The following is a 20,606-nucleotide window of genomic DNA, read 5'->3' as shown; positions in this document are numbered from 1 at the left end:
TAGCCGACCCGCGCCGGGTCCCGTCTCCTTGGAGGCGGGAAGGGGATTACAGCCACATAACTGCCTGTTAGCAGGTAGTTAACAGGCAGATAAGAGGATTATCCCCATTTTACCCACATAAGTGCAGGCTTCCCAAAGGCTGCGAACCCCGCCAGGGTCAGCGAGGCGAGCAGTGGGTCTGCGGGGGTCGGAGGGGTGCAAAAGTGCGCTGCGAAGGTAAGTGATGGGTGCAAGTGTGGAGAGGTGAGTATGTGAGATAAGTGGAAAGTGTTAGAAAAAGTTTACTTACCTTTGTTTCTTCCTGCAGGCTTCAAGAGTTGGGGATGCGGAGAGTCTCGCACCTCACCGGCAGAGATGACAGACGGCTGCTACATTCTCCAATGCAACAACCATCTAATTTCTGCTAAAGGAAGAGGTTTGATGAGTCTTGAATTCAAGAACTCATCAAACTACAGAGAATGTCACAGAGCTGTCAAACGATGACAATTCAGCTGTCAAAATGTCATATGCTGACGTTCTCTGTAACCGGCTTCCCCTTACCTGGCGGGCTTAACAAGGTCAATCAAGGGAAAATAGCGTGGGTTGGCCAGAAGTCAATGGAGGCGGGACTGAAACCCGACAAGTGGGAGTCCCGCCTCCAAAAGCTCCCCATTGGCAAAATCAAGCCCAATCTCTCCTCATAGGACAGCCCTCTCATCCCAGGAATCAATCTAGTGAACCTTCGTTGCACCGCCTCCAAGGTAAGTATATCCTTCCTTAGATAAGGAGACTGAAACTGTGCACAGTACTCCAGGTGTGGTCTCACCAAGGCCCTGTACAATTGTAGCAAGACTTCCTTAATCTTATACTCCAACCCCCTTGCGATAATGGTCAACATGCCATTTGCCTTCCTCATTGCTTGCTGTACCTGCATGCTAGCTTTCTGTGTTTCTTGCACGAGGACACCCAAATCTCCCTGAACACCAACATTTGAAAGTTTCTCGCCATTTAAAAAAGATTTTTTTTTTCTATTCTTCCTACCAGTGAATAACCTCACATTTCCCAACATTATACTCCATCTGCCACCTTACTGCCCACTCACTTAGTCTATCTATATCCCTTTGCAGACTCTGTGTTCTCCTCACAGCTTACTGTCCCACCTAGCTTTGTATCATCAGCAAACTTGGATACATTACACTCGGTCCCTTCATCTAGCTCATTAATATAGATTGTAAATAGCTGAGGCCCCAACACTGATCCTTGCGGCACCCCACTAGTTACAGCCTGCCAACCTGAAAAAGACCCGTTTATCCCTACTCTCTGTTTTCTGTCCGTTAACCAATCCTCTATCCATGCTGCTATATTACCCCCAACCCCATGAGCCCTTACCTTATGTAATAACCTTTTATGTGGCACCTTATCGAATGCCTTTTGGAAATCCAATATACTGCATCCGCTGGTTCCCCTTTATCTACCCTGCTAGTTACATCCTCAAAAAACTCTAATAAATTTGTCAAACACGATTTCCATTTCATATAACCAGTTGACTCTGCCTAACCATGTTATGATTTTCTAAGTGCCCTGATACCACTTCCTTAACAATGGATTCCAGCATTTTCCCGACGACTGATGTCAGGCTAACTGGCCTGTAGTTCCCTGTTTTCTCTCTCCCTCCTTTCTTGAATAGCGGTGTTATATTTGTGACCTTCCAATCGGCTGGGACCATTCCAGATCTAGGGAATTTTGGAAGATCAAAACCAATGCAGCCACTATCTCTTCAGCCACCTCTTTTAGAACCTGAGGATGTAGGCCTTCAGGTCCAGGGTATCTGCCCTAACATCTCCTTATATGGCTCGGTGTCAAATTTTGTTTGGTAACGCTTCTGTGAAGCGCCTTGGGACGCTTTACTACTTTAAAGGCACTGTATAAATACCAAGTTGTTAAGTCTAAATGCACTGCCCAACCACACACTCTGCATTCACATTTATGTTAAAACCAAGACTCCTCGCAGTCTCCTGCTCTAAACACACTCTTCCCCAGAACCTCAGGAGTTATGGATCTCCCAGTGATCCCTTTCCCTGCAGACTTAAAGCTCAAGCTTGTCATCCTCTAACTGCCACTTCTTTATCATGTCTTCTCTCCTTCAGTGTCAGCTCGTGGCTCAGTGGGTGGCACTCTTCCCTCGGAGTCAGAAGGTTGTGTGTTCAAGTCCTCACTCCAGAGACTTGAGCACAAAAATCTAGGCTGACACTCCCAGTGCTGTAATGAGGGAGCGCTGCACTGTCGGAGGTGCCGTCTTTCAGATGAGATGTTAAACCGAGGCCCCGTCTGCTCTCTCAGTTGGATGTAAAAGAGCCCATGGCACCATTTCGAAGAAGAGCAAGGGAGTTATCCCCAGTGTCCTGGACAATATTTATCCCTCAATCAACACCAAGAAACAGATTATCTGGTCATTATCACATTGCTGTCTGTGGGAGCTTACTGTGCGGAAATTGGCTGCCACGTTTCGTACATTACAACATTACACTTCCGAAATACTTCATTGGCTGTAAAGCGCTCTGGGACGTCCTGAGGTTGTGAAAGGCGCTTTTCAAATGCAAGTCTTTCTTTTCCTTCTCTCTGCCATATTAGATAGAGATAAACTATTTTAACTGGTGGTGGGGTCTAGAACAAAGGGGCGGGACCTTAAAATTAGAGCCAGGCCGTTCAAGGGGTGATGTCAGGAAGCACCTCTTTACACAAAGGGTAAGTGGAAATCTGGAACTCTTTCCCCCCTAAAAGCTGTTGAGGCTGGGGGCCAATTGAAAATTTCAAAACATAGATCGATAGATTTTTGTTAGGCAAGGGTTACGGAACCAAGGCGGGTGGATGAAGTTAAGATACAGATCAGCCGTGATCTAATTGAACGGCAGAACAGGCTCGAGGGGCTGAGTGGCCTCCTCCTGTTCCTAAAGCAAAGCTACATCGCACACTGAGGCCTAGAAATTCAGTATAGCCACGTTTGGGGCGCTACAGCCGGGCGTTCGCTAAATTTTGCGCCCGGCGCAACTTAGCACCACCTTCGCCGATATTCAGTTGCATCGCCCCAAGAGGTTGGAGCTGCGCTAAAGCAGGCGATGCACGAGTATCATAAGGCGCTAAGCCGGCGAGCCGGGGTGCTACCACCGAGGGCGGGCGCAGCGCAGGTGCGGCGAGTTGCTGATTGAAGGCAGACAGTCAGGCGCCGGTCAGCTCTTAAAGGGGGAGGGTGGAATTGTTTGGCTGCCACGCCCTGCACACTGCAGCCCTGAGGGAAGGCCTGACCAGTGCTATTTCAACTGCTCCTCGCCCAGGAGAATGGAGAAGCCAAGGGAGAGAGCGCAGCGTTTCGGCGAGGGTGACCTGAGGGTGCTGGTTGGCGCAGTGGAGCGCAGGCGCCATGTTCTGTTCCCTGAAGGTGGCAGGAGGCCGCTGCCCTCCGATTATCGGAAAGCCTGGAGGGAAGTGGCAAACAGGGTCACCTCCAACAGCATGGTTGCCAGGACTCCCCTCCAATGCCGGAAAAAATTCAACGACCTCACTCGGGTTGTCAGGGTGAGTACCCTTTCCAGTATCCTCCTCATCCCTGCATGTGCACCTCAGTTGATGGCCAAAGGGACCTGAAAGCCCTAATGCCCAGCCCTCATCCAGCAGCTATGGGAATGTCATGAAAAGCACTTGCACATTCAGGAGTTTATACACTATCAGTGCTATTCTACCATGGGAGGCTGTGCAGGCAAGATGAGGGCTTCACACTGTCAGGGCTATTCCACCATGGGAGGCTGTGCGGGCAAGATGAGGGCTTCACACTGTCAGTGCTATTCCACCATGGGAGGCAGTGCAGGCAAGATGAGGGCTTCACACTGTCAGGGCTATTCCACCATGGGAGGCTGTGCAGGCAAGATGAGGGCCTCACACTGTCAGGGCTATTCCACCATGGGAGGCTGTGCAGGCAAGATGAGGGCTTCACACTGTCAGTGCTATTCCACCATGGGAGGCTGCGCAGGCAAGATGAGGGCTTCACACTGTCAGGGCTATTCCACCATGGGAGGCTGTGCAGGCAAGATGAGGGCTTCACACTGTCAGGGCTATTCCACCATGGGAGGCTGTGCAGGCAAGATGAGGGCTTCACACTGTACTTAGAGGCCGTCCTTTCTCTTGCAGCGCAAGCTGGCTCATAACCGGAGACAGCAGCGACAGACCGGGGGAGGCCGTCCTGACCTGAAACAGCTCAGCGACCTAGAGGAGCGAGTGGAGCGGATCATGGCAGGCCGGCTGATTGGCCCCGTCGCCACTGGAGATCCCGACCCTGTTCTGGGCACCAATGATAAGGTCATCACCTTTTTGACCTCTCTCTTTCCACTTGCGCCTCACACCAGCATCCTTTGCCACTATCGAACCAATGCAGTGCATAGCAGCACTCATGCCTCCCTCGCTGCTGCCCTGTCCTCACTCTAAAGCAACTCTTGTGCCTCCCTGCTTTCAGATGGTGACTCGCCAGGTGAGGAGGCGGCCCCTCAAGCTGGCACTGTCTCGGAGTCAGAGATAGAGGAGGAGGAAGAGGAAGCCGGCCCATAAGGGACACCCTCAGCCGAGGCAGCCCATGGCCATGATGGGGACACGTCTTCCCTGGAGGGGAGCAGGGAGGAAGGGTCGGAGGAGAGTGAAGCTCCGGGGCCCAGCGGGCTGCAGCAACGCGGGAGGGGTGGGGAAGCTCAGCGGCCTTCTCCCCAGAGGGAGAGTGTGGCCTCCAGTCCTGCTACGATGAGCGCAGAGGAGGTACGGCTCCTTGTGGAAATCGGCGCCCAGGCTGAGCGCAGGCACACTGAGCTCATGGCTGCAGTGGCAAGGATGCCTGACTCCATAGAGTCACTGGCAAGGAGTGTGCAGGAATTCGGGGCAGCACAGGCCAGGAGTCTGCAGGACTTCGCGGCAGTACAGGCGGCCTCCAGCCAAGTTCTCAGTCGTGCCATGCATTCACTGGCTGGTGTCATCCAGACACAGACCAGGGCCACCCTCGCTGGATCGGCCAGGCATCGCCAGGGCACTCGCCGCGCCGCAGCAGCCCAGCAGTCTGTGCTTCAGCAGATTGCTGCGCATGCTGCAGTGCTGGCCCGTGCGAGTGCCAGTGAATCAGCCGACCAGGGAGTGCCTGTGCTCTGTCAGGTTGCCAGCATTCCTGCAGCCAACACTGTCACTCCTCCACTGCAGCTGCCACCATCCGTCGGACAGACTGCTGCCGTCCAAGCAGAGTTGGAGCAGTCAGCAGCCGGCCCCTCCAGGCCCAGAGCTGGTCCAGGCCGACCCCCAAGGGCATCTGCCGTCTCACCAACTGACCCTCAGCAGCCTTCCCCCAGCCTTGCTGCAGCCACTGGGGTCCTATTGAGGAGGAGCTGCAGGGCGGGTAGGGGCCAGTCACGGAAGCGAGACGGATCACCCTCGCAGGGGAAAAAGTAGAAGGTGTGGTCAAATGTGTTGTTTTTTATATAAAGGCCGAGACTGGTGTATTTGTTTTTTATATAAAGGCTGAGACTGGTGTATTTGTTTTTTATATAAAGGCCGAGACTGGTGTATTTGTTTTTTATATGAAGGCCGAGACTGGTGTGTTTTTTTTGGGGGGGTTTCTCTGAATTAGTTTGTCATGCGGGAAGGGCACAGAGTTATCAGAGTAAAAAAATTTCTTTAATCGCACTGTCCATGTTTGCTTTTGGAAGAATTTGTTGCCTTGATCGGCTGAGGGTTTGCGGAGCGGCTACATTCATCTTCTTTCATTGGCACAAGCCATTCCCCGAGAGGGGGTCTAGAACCGATTTGCAATAAGCCGCCAACGGACGGCCCTTGCACTTTGTGCCTCCCTCCCGTCCTGGTGCTCCTCCTCCTCCTCCTCTGGTGGTCCTCCAATGTCTGCTGGCAGTGGCTGAGTCCTGCGGATAGCCAGGTTGTGCAGCATGCAGCACACGACAACGAAATGGGAGACTCACTCAGGCGAGTACTGTAGGGCTCCCCCGGAACGATCCAGACAGTGGAACCGTTGCTTGAGCACACCGATTGTGTGCTCAATGATGTTCCTAGTTGCTTGATGGCTCTCATTGTGTCGCTCTTCAGCAGGGGTGCTGGGCGCACGGAGCGGGGTCATCAGCCAGGTGCACAAAGGATAGCCTTTGTCCCCGAGAAGCCATCCTTGAGGGGGAGGCTGGGCTTCGAAAATGTCTGCCACAGAAGTCTGGCGCAGGATGAAGGCATCGTGGCTGCTGCCTGGAAAGCGGGCATTGACAGCTAGTATGAGCTGCCTGTGGTCATACACCAACTGCACGTTCAGCGAATGGTAGCCCTTCCGGTTGCGGTAATCCTCGGCATTCTCTAGAGGTGCCCGCAAAGCCACATGCGTGCAGTCAATGGCACCCTGCACCATGGGGAAGCCCGCTAATGCTGCAAATCCCATTGCACGCTCTTGCTGCTTGTCCACGGTCATGGGGAAGGAGATGAACTGACGTCTCCTTCTGAAAAGGGCATTGGTCACCTGGCGGATGCAGCAATGTACTGCGAACTGGGAGATGTTGGAAATGTCCCCAGTAGCGGATTGGAAGGAGCCGGTGGCATAGAAGTTGAGAGCCACTGTCATCTTCACTGCCACCGACAGAGACGTCCTGCTCCTCAGCTGTGGCTGCAGATCTCTCTGAAGCAGGTGGCAGATCTCTGTGACCACCTCCCTTCTGAATCGCAACCTCCGAACACACTGCTCCTCAGACATGTTCAGATATGAGAACTGCTGGCGGTATACCCTGGGTGGGTAAGGCCTCCTGTGCCGACGCCTGTTGGCCCTTCTCCGTCTGGCCATGACTGGCACTCTCTCACGGCGTCTCTGAGCCCTTTGAATGCAATGCAGTAAGCCAACGTTTGCACCCATTGCAGCCCCCATTATATGTTTCGATTCAATGCTATGGCACTAAAAGTTAAATCCAAGTGCAAAGCTCTGGCCTGAAGCCACAAGCACCTGAGCGAGTGTTTGGAGTCAAACCAGAAAGCTCTCTCCCTTTGGATCTCTCCAAATATCCGTCTCTCACAAAGAAAGAGTGGAGCAAAATGGCTGACATTTATACTGCAGGAGGAGTCCTCTTTAATTTGCGCCCCCCGCAGCGACTGGGAAATGTTCCCCTTTACCAGTCGCTGGGGGCGCCAGACGCACAATAGGCCGGCGCCACTGAATTTCCGGTTCGGGGCGCACAAAGGGCATTGCACCATGAAATGACGTCAGGATCTGCGCGCGCAGCTGAGCGCGCGCAAAGGTTTTGTGCCGGTGCTAAATCTTAACTGAATTTCGCGAGAGGCGCAGATCGCGCCACGCCCGGGCGCTAGCCGCCTCGCGCCCCACTTCTCGCCCTCTTAAGGCGCTAGCAGCTGGCGCTAACAACTGAATTTCTAGGCCCGAGTGTTCTTAGCCCTGGCCATCTGCAGTGACTGGTTCTATCAATACGTTAGATACAGCTGCTCCTGCGGCTGTGAGTATTTACACAGTGGTTGTGGTCCTGGTGGCAGTGTGGCATTTTCGTAACACTATTTGTGCACTGCAGATGCAGCACCAGGTTCTCAGCAGGCTCCTGGGCACCACACTGCCCCACCAAACAAACCAAATTGCCCACAAAATAAAGGGGTGGGGGCGGGTGGAAATCCAAAGCTTAAGTTCCAGCTGCCTGTAATGTGTGTGTGGATGTTGGGTGAGGACAGGATTGGATTTAAAATCAGAATTTTACAGCACAGGCCATTCGGCCCATCATGCCTGTGCCGGCTCTTTGAAAGAGCTTTCCAATTAGTCCCACTCCCCGCCCCGCTCTTTCCCAATAGCCCTGTAAGTTTTTTGCTTTTCAAATATATATCTTATTCCTTTTTTGAAAGTTACTATTGAATCTGCTTCCACCGCCCTGTCAGGCAGCGCGTTCCAGGTCACGACAAGTCGCCGCGTAAAAAAAATTCTCTGCTGGTTCTTTTACCAACTGTGGAGGTATAAGCAACAGCGCGCAGTTTGGAGTGAGTCGTAAGGGAGGTCACTGAGGCTCTCTGTCCAAAGAAACCTCTTTCCCTCTTGCCAGAGGCAAGCAGGAGGAGCATTTGCACAGATTGCAGGCTTCCCCATGGTGCAGGGCGCACTTGACTGCACACACATTGCCTTCCAGGCTCCTCATCTGAACTCGACCGTTTTCATCAACAGCAAGGGAGTCCGCTCCCTCAATGTGCAGCTGGTGTGCGACCACAGACAGCGCATCATGCAGGTGTAAAGATAAACCCAGCGACTACAGGCCAGTCAGTTTGACCTCGGTAGTGGGGATGCTTTTAGAAACAGTAATCAGGGACAAAAGTAACAGCCACTTGGACAAGTGTGGATTAATTAAGGAAAGCCAGCACGGGATTTGTTGAAGGCAAATCGTGTTTAACTAACTTGATTGAATTCTTTGATGAGGTAACAGAGGGGGTTGATGAGGGTAATGCGGTTGACGTAGTGTACATGGATTTCCAAAAGGCGTTCGACAAAATGCTACATAATAGGCTCGCCAGCAAAGTTGAAGCTCATGGAATAAAAGGGACAGTGGCAGCATGGATAGGGAATTGGCTAAGTGACAGGAAACAGAGAGTAGTGGTGAACGGTTGTTTTTTGGACTGGAGGAAGGTATAGTGGTGTGCCCCAGGGGTCGGTTCTAGGACCACTGCTTTTCTTGATATATATTAATGACTTGGATATGGGTGTACAGGGCACAATTTCAAAATTTGCAGATGACCCAAAACTTGGAAGTATAGTGGACAGTGAGGAGGATAGTGATAGACTTCAAGAGGACATAGATAGGCTGGTGGAATGGGTGGACACGTGGCAGATGAAATTTAACACAGGAAAGTGTGAAGTGATATATTCTGGTGACACATATAAACCAAATGGTACAATCCTGAAGGGGGTGCACCAATAGAGAGATCTGGGGTTATGTGTGCACAAATCACTGAAGGTGGCAGGACAGGTTGAGAAAGCAGTTAAACAGGCTTACGGGATCCTGGGCTTCATAAATAGAGGTATAGAGTACAAAAGTGTGGAAATTATGATGAACCTTTATAAAACACTGGTTCGGCCCCAAAATCACGAGGGGTCAGGATAGAGGGAAACTGTTCCCATTGGCGGAAGGGTCGAGAACCAGAGGACACAGATTTAAGGTGATTGGCAGATTGGTAAGAAAAAACTTTTTTACGCAGCGAGTGGTTAGGATCTGGAATTCACTGCCCGAGAGGGTGGTGGAGGCTGACTCAATTGTGGCTTTCAAAAAGGAGTTGGATACGTATCTGAAGGAAAGAAATTTGCAGGGGTACAGGGAGAGGGCGGGGGAGCGGGACTAGCTGAAGTGCTGTTGCAGAGAGCCGGCACGGACTCGACGGGCCGAATGGCCTTCTTCCGTGCTGTAACCATTCGATGGTTCTATAGGTCAATGCCCGTTATGTCAGCAGTCACCATTCTTTCATTCTGCGGCAGTCTGTTCCAACTGTAGTTAACCCACCACGGCAAGTCAAAGGCTGGCTGCTGGGCGACAAGGGATATCCCCTCATGACATGGCTGGTGACGCCGCACAGGAACCCATGCACATGCTGCCACAAGGAACATTACAGGGCACACCATCGGCATCCTCAAGCATCGCGACCGCTCTGGAGGAGCCCTGCAGCACTCAGCTGAGCAGGTAGCGAGACTTGTGGTAGTATGCTGCACGACCTGGCCATGATGAGGGAACAGCCCTTGCCACCACCTATCAGGCGAGAAGCTGAGGAGCAGGAGCACGAGGAAGAGGAGCAGGAAGTGGAGGAGGAGGAGGAGGAGGAAGTGCAAGGGGAAGAGGAAGTGCAAGAGGAAGAGGAAGGGGGGTTACAGCATAGATCGCCTCTTTCTGTCTGGGCTCTAGATCACAGAATCACAGAAACCCCACAGTGCAGATAGAGGCCATTTCGGCCCATCGAGCCTGCACCGACACATATCCCACCCGATCCCCGTAACCCCTACACCAACACATATCCCACCCTATCCCCGTAACCCCACGTATTTAATCCCCCTAACACTAAGGGTCAATTTATCATAGCCAATCAACCTAACCCGCACATCTTTGGACTGTGGGAGGAAACCGGAGCACCCGGAGGAAACCCACGCAAACACGGGGAGAATGTGCAAACTCCACACAGACAGTCACCCGAGGCCGGATTCGAACCCGGGTCCCTGGCGCTGTGAGGCAACAGTGCTAACCACTATGCCACCATGCCCATAGATGATCATATTATTCAAGAGCGATACCAGTAACCTCAACCACATCTCCCCATTCACCAGCAGTCTCACACTCCTTACCTTTCCTCTATCACTGACCATCACATCGTCTTCTTTCTCACAACACAAAAATAAAAAACACCAGAAAATGCAAATTCAAATCCAATTTTATAAATTCATTCATTAAATAATGCATACAAAAATAAAATAATCACCCTTGTGCATTCCCTTAGTATCTGTTTTCCGTGTGCCTTTTACCTATCCTAGTGCTCCTACGTGGTGCTACCCCAGTGGCTGCAGTAGTGATGGTGGATGACCTCCGATTGAGGAGACTGCAGATTTCCTTGGCGGGTGACCTCGAGCAGCTCTGGGTCTAGAAGGCCTGGCTTCAGACTGCACCATCTCGGCCTGGGCAGCAGTCTGGGCTGGCTGGCTGGCTAACAGGCAACAGCAAGGACACCGGCAGAGCTGGGAGCAAGAATGCTGTCAACCTGAGAGGGGACAGCAGGCTCCTGTTCCATGGAGCCACTGCCGCTATCCTGGGGCGACGCTTCAGCAATTCAAGTACTCTGTTGGAGAACAGATTGATGGACTGCTGCGACGCCCTGGAAGCCCCTTTGAACAGTGGTATCCAGAGTCACGATGGCAGCAGTCTGAGCTTTCACTGCAGCAACTCAGAACTGTGCTGCAATGGAAGCTGTGACATCGGCCATCAGACACTGCATCATAGTGGGTTCCATAGGCGTGCTGATGGAGGTGACCGCCCGATCCATGTTGGAAAGGATGGGCATCAAACTCCACGCAAAGCCCTGTGCCAAGTTGGAGCTGGACTCCTCTATACTCCTTTGACATTGAGCGCAGGCTTTTGGTTGTGTACACCCATCTGCCTTCTTCTGTAGCCTGGGCACACTGAAGCCCTCATCTGACTCCTCTGCAGCAGAACTAGTGTGTGACCTCGCCCTCTGGTGAGCTGGCTCCTGCGCTATCCTTTCCCCCCCCCCGCCATCCTGGCTCCTGCACGCTTGTGCCCGATGTCTCACTCAATGCAGATCCCTCCTCTAGCCTAGCCTCTAAAATATGCGCAGTGTCAGTATCTGAGCTGGTGGTTACGATTGTGAAATCGAGTATCAGTGTCTCGTCATCTTCACTGTCGTCTTCCTCTTCCTCCTCCGACTAACAAGGTTCCAGTTCTTGGGTATCTGAAATGAAAAAGGGACAAGGGTTGGGCCGTGGTGAGCTGAGAAGAGAAAGTAAGTGTTTATATCAGCTGCAGCTTATGAGTCAGAAGCGATTGTGGGATGAGGGAGAAGTGAGAAGAGAGGAGGAGGATTAGGTATGTAGATACCTTCATCATCGATCCCTCCATCGACGCCAGTCTGCTCCACGGGGGTTAACACATGCAGGCCTGCTTGTCCTCCTCCAGTTCTTTCCTGCTCCGACCTGTTATGCGCCACCTTCTCCTGCAAGAAAGAGGGAAGTGTGTCAGTGAGTGCCCTGCAATATGTTTGGGTGGTGTGCCTGTCAGGGTTAAATAGCTGCCAGTGTGTGCGAGCTGTGAGTTGTGGGAGTGTGGCTTGCAACAGTGTGTGCTATGTGTGTGAGGGTGAGGTAAAGTGTATGAATTGAAGGGTTGAGTACTGATTGATAGAGATTGTTGGTCAGTGAGCGGTGGATGAGACTACTGGTGCAGTTGGTAAGACATGCCATTTGAAGATTGAACTCACTCACCTTGACAACTCATGTCAAATCGTTAAACTTCTTCCTGCACTGCATCCATGTTCTTGGAGCTACACTCCTGGCATTGACCTCCGCTGCTACTCCTTCCCACTGCCTCCTGAACCTTTGTCTTGAGAGCCTCCTGCCCCCCTGCGGATACAGGATGCCTCTCCTTCTCTACACATCTTGCCCCAAGGCCTCCAGTGCATTATCAGAAAACCTTGGTGCACGCTCTCTCGCATATTCAGCCATTCTTCAATCTTTTATAGCACAGGTTCACTTCACAAAGGACTCCCACCACATCTTGCAGCCACAAAGCAAGTCTTAACTTTTATGCGTCTGGCTCCTTTTTAACGCACCTCCCCTTTAAGAGGTGCAGGTTGCCTTTAAGTAGCACTAGCCAACTGCGATATCAGGCCCCCTGCTGATGCGTGCAGCCAATGAACAACGGGTAGCGCTGGGTGCACAGACCAGTCATGTAGAACAGCTGGCAGCGCCAATTTAACGTGCTGCCTGCAACGCAATGAGCGGGCACGGGTTAATCCCATTTTCAGGGGATTAGCCAATTTAACCCCCTAGGTGTCCTGACCAACACTCTCCCTTAACCAAATAAAACAGCTAACAATGATCTCATTGCTGTTTGCAGGATGTTGCTGATGCTGCCTTGTTTGGCTATATAACAACGGTCACCCTAACCATAACTGAGGGGGACTGGGGGAGGGAGAGTGACAGCATTATCTGAGGGAGTGAGGGAGAGAGAGTGACAGCATTAACTGAGGGAGTGAGGAGAGAGAGTGACAGCATTAACTGAGGGAGTGGGGGAGAGAGAGTGACAGCATTAACTGAGGGAGAGAGAGTGACAGCATTAACTGAAGGAGAGAGAGTGACAGCATTAACTGAGGGAGTGAGGGAGAGAGTGACAGAATTAACTGAGGGAGTGGGGGAGAGAGTGACAGCATTAACTGAGGGAGTGAGGGAGAGAGTGACAGCATTAACTGAGGGAGTGAGGGAGAGAGTGACAGCATTAACTGAGGGAGTGAGGAGAGAGAGTGACAGCATTAACTGAGGGAGTGGGGGAGAGAGAGTGACAGCATTAACTGAGGGAGAGAGAGTGACAGCATTAACTGAGGAAGTGAGGGAGAGAGAGTGACAGCATTAACTGAGGGAGTGAGGGAGAGAGTGACAGCATTAACTGAGGGAGTGGGGGAGAGAGTGACAGCATTAACTCAGGGAGTGAGGGAGAGAGTGACAGCATTAACTGAGGGAGTGAGGTAGAGAGTGACAGCATTAACTGAGGGAGTGAGGAGAGAGAGTGACAGCATTAACTGAGGGAGTGGGGGAGAGAGAGTGACAGCATTAACTGAGGGAGTGAGGAGAGAGAGTGACAGCATTAACTGAGGGAGTGGGGGAGAGAGAGTGACAGCATTAACTGAGGGAGAGAGAGTGACAGCATTAACTGAGGGAGTGAGGGAGAGAGTGACAGCATTAACTGAGGGAGTGGGGGAGAGAGTGGCAGCATTGAGGTGTACAAAATGATGAGGGGCATAGATAGGGTAGATAAAGAGGAACTTTTCCCCTTAGTAGGGGGGTCAATAACAAGGGGGCATAGATTCAGGGTAAGGGGCAGGAGATTTAGAGGGGATTCGAGGAGGAACTTCTTCACCCAGAGGGTGGTCGGAATGTGGAACTCAATGCCTGAAAGGGTGGTAGAGGCAGGAACCCTCACAACATTCAAGAAGCATTTGGATGAGCACTTGAAATGCCATTGCATACAAGGCTATGGACCAAATGCTGGAAAATGGGATTAGACTGGACAGGGATGGATGGGCGGCGCAGACACGATGGGCCGAAGGGCCTCTTTCTGTGCTGTAAAACTCTATCTATCTATTAACTGAGGGAGTGGGGAGAGAGTGACAGCATTAACTGAGGGAGTGAGGGAGAGAGTGACAGCATTAACTGAGGGAGTGAGGGAGAGAGTGACAGCATTAACTGAGGGAGTGAGGGAGAGAGTGACTGCATTAAAAGAGGGAGTGAGGGAGAGTGACAGCATTAACTGAGGGAGAGAGGGAGAGTGACAGCATTAACTGAGGGAGTGAGGGAGAGAGTGACAGCATTAACTGAGGGAGTGAGGGAGAGAGTGACAGCATTAACTGAGGGAGAGAGGGAGAGTGACTGCATTAAAAGAGGGAGTGAGGGAGAGAGTGACAGCATTAACTGAGGGAGAGAGGGAGAGTGACAGCATTAACTGAGGGAGTGGGGAGAGAGAGTGACAGCATTAACTGAGGGAGTGGGGAGAGAGAGTGACAGCATTAACTGAGGGAGTGAGGGAGAGAGTGACAGCATTAACTGAGGGAGTGGGGGAGAGAGTGACAGCATTAACTGAGGGAGTGAGGGAGAGAGTGACAGCATTAACTGAGAGTGGGGAGAGAGAGTGACAGCATTAACTGAGAGAGGGAGAGAGTGACAGCATTAACTGAGGGAGTAAGGGAGAGAGAGTGACAGCATTAACTGAGGGAGTGAGGGAGAGAGAGTGACAGCATTAACTGAGGCAGTGAGGGAGAGAGAGTGACAGCATTAACTGAGGGAGTGAGGAGAGAGTGACAGCATTAACTGAGGGAGTGGGGAGAGAGAGTGACAGCATTAACTGAGGGAGTGGGGAGAGAGAGTGACAGTATTAACTGAGGGAGTGAGGGAGAGAGAGTGACAGCATCAACTGAGGGAGTGAGGGAGAGAGAGTGACAGCATTAACTGAGGGAGTGAGGGAGAGAGAGTGACAGCATTAACTGAGGGAGTGAGGAGAGAGTGACAGCATTAACTGAGGGAGTGAGGAGAGAGAGTGACAGCATTAACTGAGGGAGTGAAGGAGAGAGTGACAGCATTAACTGAGGGAGTTGGGAGAGAGAGTGGCAGCATTAACTGAGGGAGTGAGGGAGAGAGAGTGACAGCATTAACTGAGGGAGTGGGGAGAGAGAGTGACAGCATTAACTGAGGGAGTGAAGGAGAGAGTGACAGCATTAACTGAGGGAGTGGGGAGAGAGAGTGACAGCATTAACTGAGGGAGTGAAGGAGAGAGTGACAGCATTAACTGAGGGAGTTGGGAGAGAGAGTGACAGCATTAACTGAGGGAGTGGGGAGAGAGTGTCAGCATTAACTGAGGGAGTGAGGGAGAGAGAGTGACAGCATTAACTGAGGGACTGGGGAGAGAGTGACAGCATTAACTGAGGGACTGGGGAGAGAGTGACAGCATTAACTGAGAGTGAGGGAGAGAGAGTGACAGCATTAACTGAGGGATTGGGGAGAGAGTGACAGCATTAACTGAGGGAGTGAGGGAGAGAGTGACAGCATTAACAGAGAGTGGGGAGAGAGTGACAGCATTAACTGAGGGAGTGAGGGAGAGAGCATGACAGCATTAACTGAGAGAGTGGGGAGAGAGTGACAGCATTAACTGAGGCAGTGAGGAGAGAGAGTGACAGCATTAACTGAGGGAGTGAGGGAGTGACAGCATTAACTGAGGGAATGGGGAGAGAGAGTGACAGCATTAACTGAGGGAGAGAGGGAGAGAGTGACAGCATTAACTGAGGGAGTGGGGGAGAGAGTGACAGCATTAACTGAGGGAGTGGGGGAGAGAGTGACAGCATTAACTGAGGGAGTTGGGGAGAGAGTGACAGCATTAACTGAGGGAGTGGGGGAGAGAGAGTGACAGCATTAACTGAGGGAGTGAGGGAGAGAGAGTGACAGCATTAACTGAGAGTGGGGAGAGAGTGACAGCATTAACTGAGGGAGTGGGGGAGAGAGTGACAGCATTAACTGAGGGAGTGGGGGAGAGAGTGACAGCATTAACTGAGGGAGTGGGGGAGAGAGTGACAGCATTAACTGAGAGTGGGGAGAGAGTGACAGCATTAACTGAGAGAGTGAGGGAGAGAGTGACAGCATTAACTGAGGGAGTGAGGGAGAGAGAGTGACAGCATTAACTGAGGGAGTGGGGAGAGAGAGTGACAGCATTAACTGAGGGAGAGAGGGGGAGAGAGTGACAGCATTAACTGAGGGAGTGGGGGAGGGAGTGACAGCATTAACTGAGGGAGTGACGGAGAGAGAGTGACAGCATTAACTGAGGGAGTGAGGAGAGAGTGACAGCATTAACTGAAGGAGTGGGGGAGAGAGAGTGACAGCATTAACCTGGGGAGTGGGGGAGAGAATGACAGCATTAACTGAGGGAGTGAGGGAGAGAGAGAGTGACAGCATTAACTGAGGGAGTGGGGAGAGAGAGTGACAGCATTAACTGAGAGTGTGAGGGAGAGAGTGACAGCATTAACTGAGGGAGGGAGAGAGAGTGACAGCATTAACTGAGGGAGTGAGGGAGAGAGAGTGACAGCATTAACTGAGGGAGTGAGGGAGAGAGTGACAGCATTAACTGAGGGAGAGAGTGACAGCATTAACTGAGGGAGTGGGGAGAGAGAGTGACAGCATTAACTGAGGGAGTGGGGGAGAGAGCGACAGCATTAACTGAGGGAGTGGGGGAGAGAGTGACAGCATTAACTGAGGGAGTGGGGGAGAGAGTGACAGCATTAACTGAGGGAGTGAGGAGAGAGAGTGACAGCATTAACTGAGAGTGGGGAGAGAGAGTGACAGCATTAACTGAGGGAGTGGGGGAGAGAGTGACAGCATTAACTGAGTGAGTGGGGAGAGAGAGAGTGACAGCATTAACTGAGAGAGTGGGGAGAGAGTGACAGCATTAACTGAGGCAGTGAGGAGAGAGAGTGACAGCATTAACTGAGGGAGTGAGGGAGAGAGAGTGACAGCATTAACTGAGGGAGTGAGGAGAGAGTGACAGCATTAACTGAGGGAGTGGGGGAGAGAGAGTGACAGCATTAACTGAGGGAGTGAGGAGAGAGAGTGACAGCATTAACTGAGAGTGGGGAGAGAGAGTGACAGCATTAACTGAGGGAGTGGGGGAGAGAGTGACAGCATTAACTGAGAGAGTGGGGAGAGAGAGAGAGACAGCATTAACTGAGGGAGTGAGGGAGAGAGCGTGACAGCATTAACTGAGAGAGTGGGGAGAGAGTGACAGCATTAACTGAGGCAGTGAGGAGAGAGAGTGACAGCATTAACTGAGGGAGTGAGGGAGAGAGAGTGACAGCATTAACTGAGGGAGTGAGGAGAGAGTGACAGCATTAACTGAGGGAGTGGGGGAGAGAGTGACAGCATTAACTGAGAGTGGGGAGAGAGTGACAGCATTAACTGAGAGTGAGGGAGAGAGAGTGACAGCATTAACTGAGGGATTGGGGAGAGAGTGACAGCATTAACTGAGGGAGAGAGTAACAGCATTAACTGAGAGAGTGGGGGGAGAGTGACAGCATTAACTGAGGGAGTGAGGGAGGGAGAGTGACGGCATTAACTGAGGGAGAGAGGGAGAGAGTAACAGCATTAACTGAGAGAGTGAGGGAGAGAGAGTGACAGCATTAACTGAGGGAGTGAGGGAGAGAGCGTGACAGCATTAACTGAGAGAGTGGGGGAGAGAGAGTGACAGCATTAACTGAGGGAGTGAGGGAGAGAGCGTGACAGCATTAACTGAGAGAGTGGGGAGAGAGTGACAGCATTAACTGAGGCAGTGAGGAGAGAGAGTGACAGCATTAACTGAGGGAGTGAGGGAGAGAGAGTGACAGCATTAACTGAGGGAGTGAGGGAGAGAGCGTGACAGCATTAACTGAGAGAGTGGGGAGAGAGTGACAACATTAACTGAGGGAGTGGGGAGAGAGAGTGACAGCATTAACTGAGAGAGTGAGGGAGAGAGTGACAGCATTAACTGAGGGAGTGAGGGAGAGAGAGTGACAGCATTAACTGAGAGTGGGGAGAGAGAGTGACAGCATTAACTGAGGGAGTGGGGGAGAGAGTGACAGCATTAACTGAGGGAGTGGGGGAGAGAGTGACAGCATTAACTGAGGGAGTGGGGAGAGAGAGTGACAGCATTAACTGAGAGAGTGAGGGAGAGAGTGACAGCATTAACTGAGGGAATGGGGAGAGAGAGTGACAGCATTAACTGAGGGAGTGAGGGAGTGACAGCATTAACTGAGGGAGAGAGGGAGAGAGTGACAGCATTAACTGAGGGAGTGGGGGAGAGAGTGACAGCATTAACTGAGGGAGTGGGGGAGAGAGAGTGACAGCATTAACTGAGGGAGTGAGGGAGAGAGCGTGACAGCATTAACTGAGGGAATGGGGAGAGAGTGACAGCATTAACTGAGGGAGTGGGGGAGAGAGTGACAGCATTAACTGAGGGAGTGTGGAGAGAGAGTGACAGCATTAACTGAGAGAGTGAGGGAGAGAGTGACAGCATTAACTGAGGGAATGGGGAGAGAGAGTGACAGCATTAACTGAGGGAGTGACAGCATTAACTGAGGGAGAGAGGGAGAGAGTGACAGCATTAACTGAGGGAGTGGGGGAGAGAGTGACAGCATTAACTGAGGGAGTGGGGGAGAGAGAGTGACAGCATTAGCTGAGGGAGTGAGGGAGAGAGCGTGACAGCATTAACTGAGAGTGGGGAGAGAGTGACAGCATTAACTGAGAGAGTGAGGGAGAGAGTGACAGCATTAACTGTGGGAGGGAGAGAGAGTGACAGCATTAACTGAGGGAGTGGGGAGAGAGAGTGGCAGCATTAACTGAGGGAGAGAGGGGGAGAGAGTGACAGCATTAACTGAGGGAGAGAGGGGGAGAGAGTGACAGCATTAACTGAGGGAGTGGGGAGAGAGAGTGACAGCATTAACTGAGGGAGAGAGGGGGAGAGAGTGACAGCATTAACTGAGGGAGTGGGGGAGAGAGTGACAGCATTAACTGAGGGAGTGACGGAGAGAGAGTGACAGCATTAACTGAGGGAGTGAGGGAGAGAGTGACAACATTAACTGAGGGAGTGGGGAGAGAGAGTGACAGCATTAACTGAGAGAGTGAGGGAGAGAGTGACAGCATTAACTGAGGGAGTGAGGGAGAGAGAGTGACAGCATTAACTGAGAGTGGGGAGAGAGAGTGACAGCATTAACTGAGGGAGTGGGGGAGAGAGTGACAGCATTAACTGAGGGAGTGGGGGAGAGAGTGACAGCATTAACTGAGGGAGTGGGGAGAGAGAGTGACAGCATTAACTGAGAGAGTGAGGGAGAGAGTGACAGCATTAACTGAGGGAATGGGGAGAGAGAGTGACAGCATTAACTGAGGGAGTGAGGGAGTGACAGCATTAACTGAGGGAGAGAGGGAGAGAGTGACAGCATTAACTGAGGGAGTGGGGGAGAGAGTGACAGCATTAACTGAGGGAGTGGGGGAGAGAGAGTGACAGCATTAACTGAGGGAGTGAGGGAGAGAGCGTGACAGCATTAACTGAGAGTGGGGAGAGAGTGACAGCATTAACTGAGAGAGTGAGGGAGAGAGTGACAGCATTAACTGAGGGAGTGAGGGAGAGAGAGTGACAGCATTAACTGAGGGAGTGGGGAGAGAGAGTGACAGCATTAACTGAGGGAGAGAGGGGGAGAGAGTGACAGCATTAACTGAGGGAGTGGGGGAGGGAGTGACAGCATTAACTGAGGGAGTGACGGAGAGAGAGTGACAGCATTAACTGAGGGAGTGAGGAGAGAGTGACAGCATTAACTGAAGGAGTGGGGGAGAGAGAGTGACAGCATTAACCTGGGGAGTGGGGGAGAGAGTGACAGCATTAACTGAGGGAGTGAGGGAGAGAGAGAGTGACAGCATTAACTGAGGGAGTGGGGAGAGAGAGTGACAGCATTAACTGAGAGTGTGAGGGAGAGAGTGACAGCATTAACTGAGGGAGGGAGAGAGAGTGACAGCATTAACTGAGGGAGTGAGGGAGAGAGAGTGACAGCATTAACTGAGGGAGTGAGGGAGAGAGTGACAGCATTAACTGAGGGAGAGAGTGACAGCATTAACTGAGGGAGTGAGGGAGAGTGACAGCATTAACTGAGTGAGTGAGGGAGAGTGACAGCATTAACTGAGTGAGTGGGGAGAGAGAGTGACAGCATTAACTGAGGGAGTGAGGGAGAGAGTGACAGCATTAACTGAGGGAATGGGGAGAGAGAGTGACAGCATTAACTGAGGAAGTGAGGGAGAGAGTGACAGCATTAACTGAGTGTGTGAGGAGGGAGAGTGACAGCATTAACTGAGGGAGTGAGGGAGAGAGAGTGACAGCATTAACTGAGGGAGTGGGGAGAGAGAGTGGCAGCATTAACTGAGGGAGTGAGGGAGAGAGAGTGACAGCATTAACTGAGGGAGTGGGGAGAGAGAGTGACAGCATTAACTGAGGGAATGGGGAGAGTGACAGCATTAACTGAGGAAGTGAGGGAGAGAGTGACAGCATTAACTGGGTGTGTGAGGAGGGAGAGTGACAGCATTAACTGAGGGAGTGAGGGAGAGAGAGTGACAGCATTAACTGAGGGAGTGGGGAGAGAGAGTGGCAGCATTAACTGAGGGAGTGAGGGAGAGAGAGTGACAGCATTAACTGAGGGAGTGGGGAGAGAATGACAGCATTAACTGAGGGAGTGAGGGAGAGAAAGAGACAGCATCAACTGAGGGAGTGAGGGAGAGTGACAGCATTAACTGAGGGAGTGGGGGAGAGAGTGAC

At 51.8% G+C, this 20,606-nt stretch overlaps 1 protein-coding gene across 5 annotated transcripts in view; it reads right to left on the bottom strand.

Annotated features, from left to right (window-relative positions):
• hdlbpb (high density lipoprotein binding protein b) overlaps positions 1 to 20,606 on the bottom strand; it is a 180,824-nt gene that overhangs the window by 121,000 nt on the left and 39,218 nt on the right. The window lies entirely within an intron of this gene.

This window comes from Somniosus microcephalus, unplaced genomic scaffold (genome assembly GCF_052327205.1).
Source record: "Somniosus microcephalus isolate GS21.2 unplaced genomic scaffold, FLI_Smic_1.0 unresolved_chr4, whole genome shotgun sequence".
NCBI lineage: Eukaryota > Metazoa > Chordata > Chondrichthyes > Squaliformes > Somniosidae > Somniosus > Somniosus microcephalus.
Note: the sequence above shows the minus strand (reverse complement) of the source record. Positions and strands in the feature narration are given on the sequence as shown.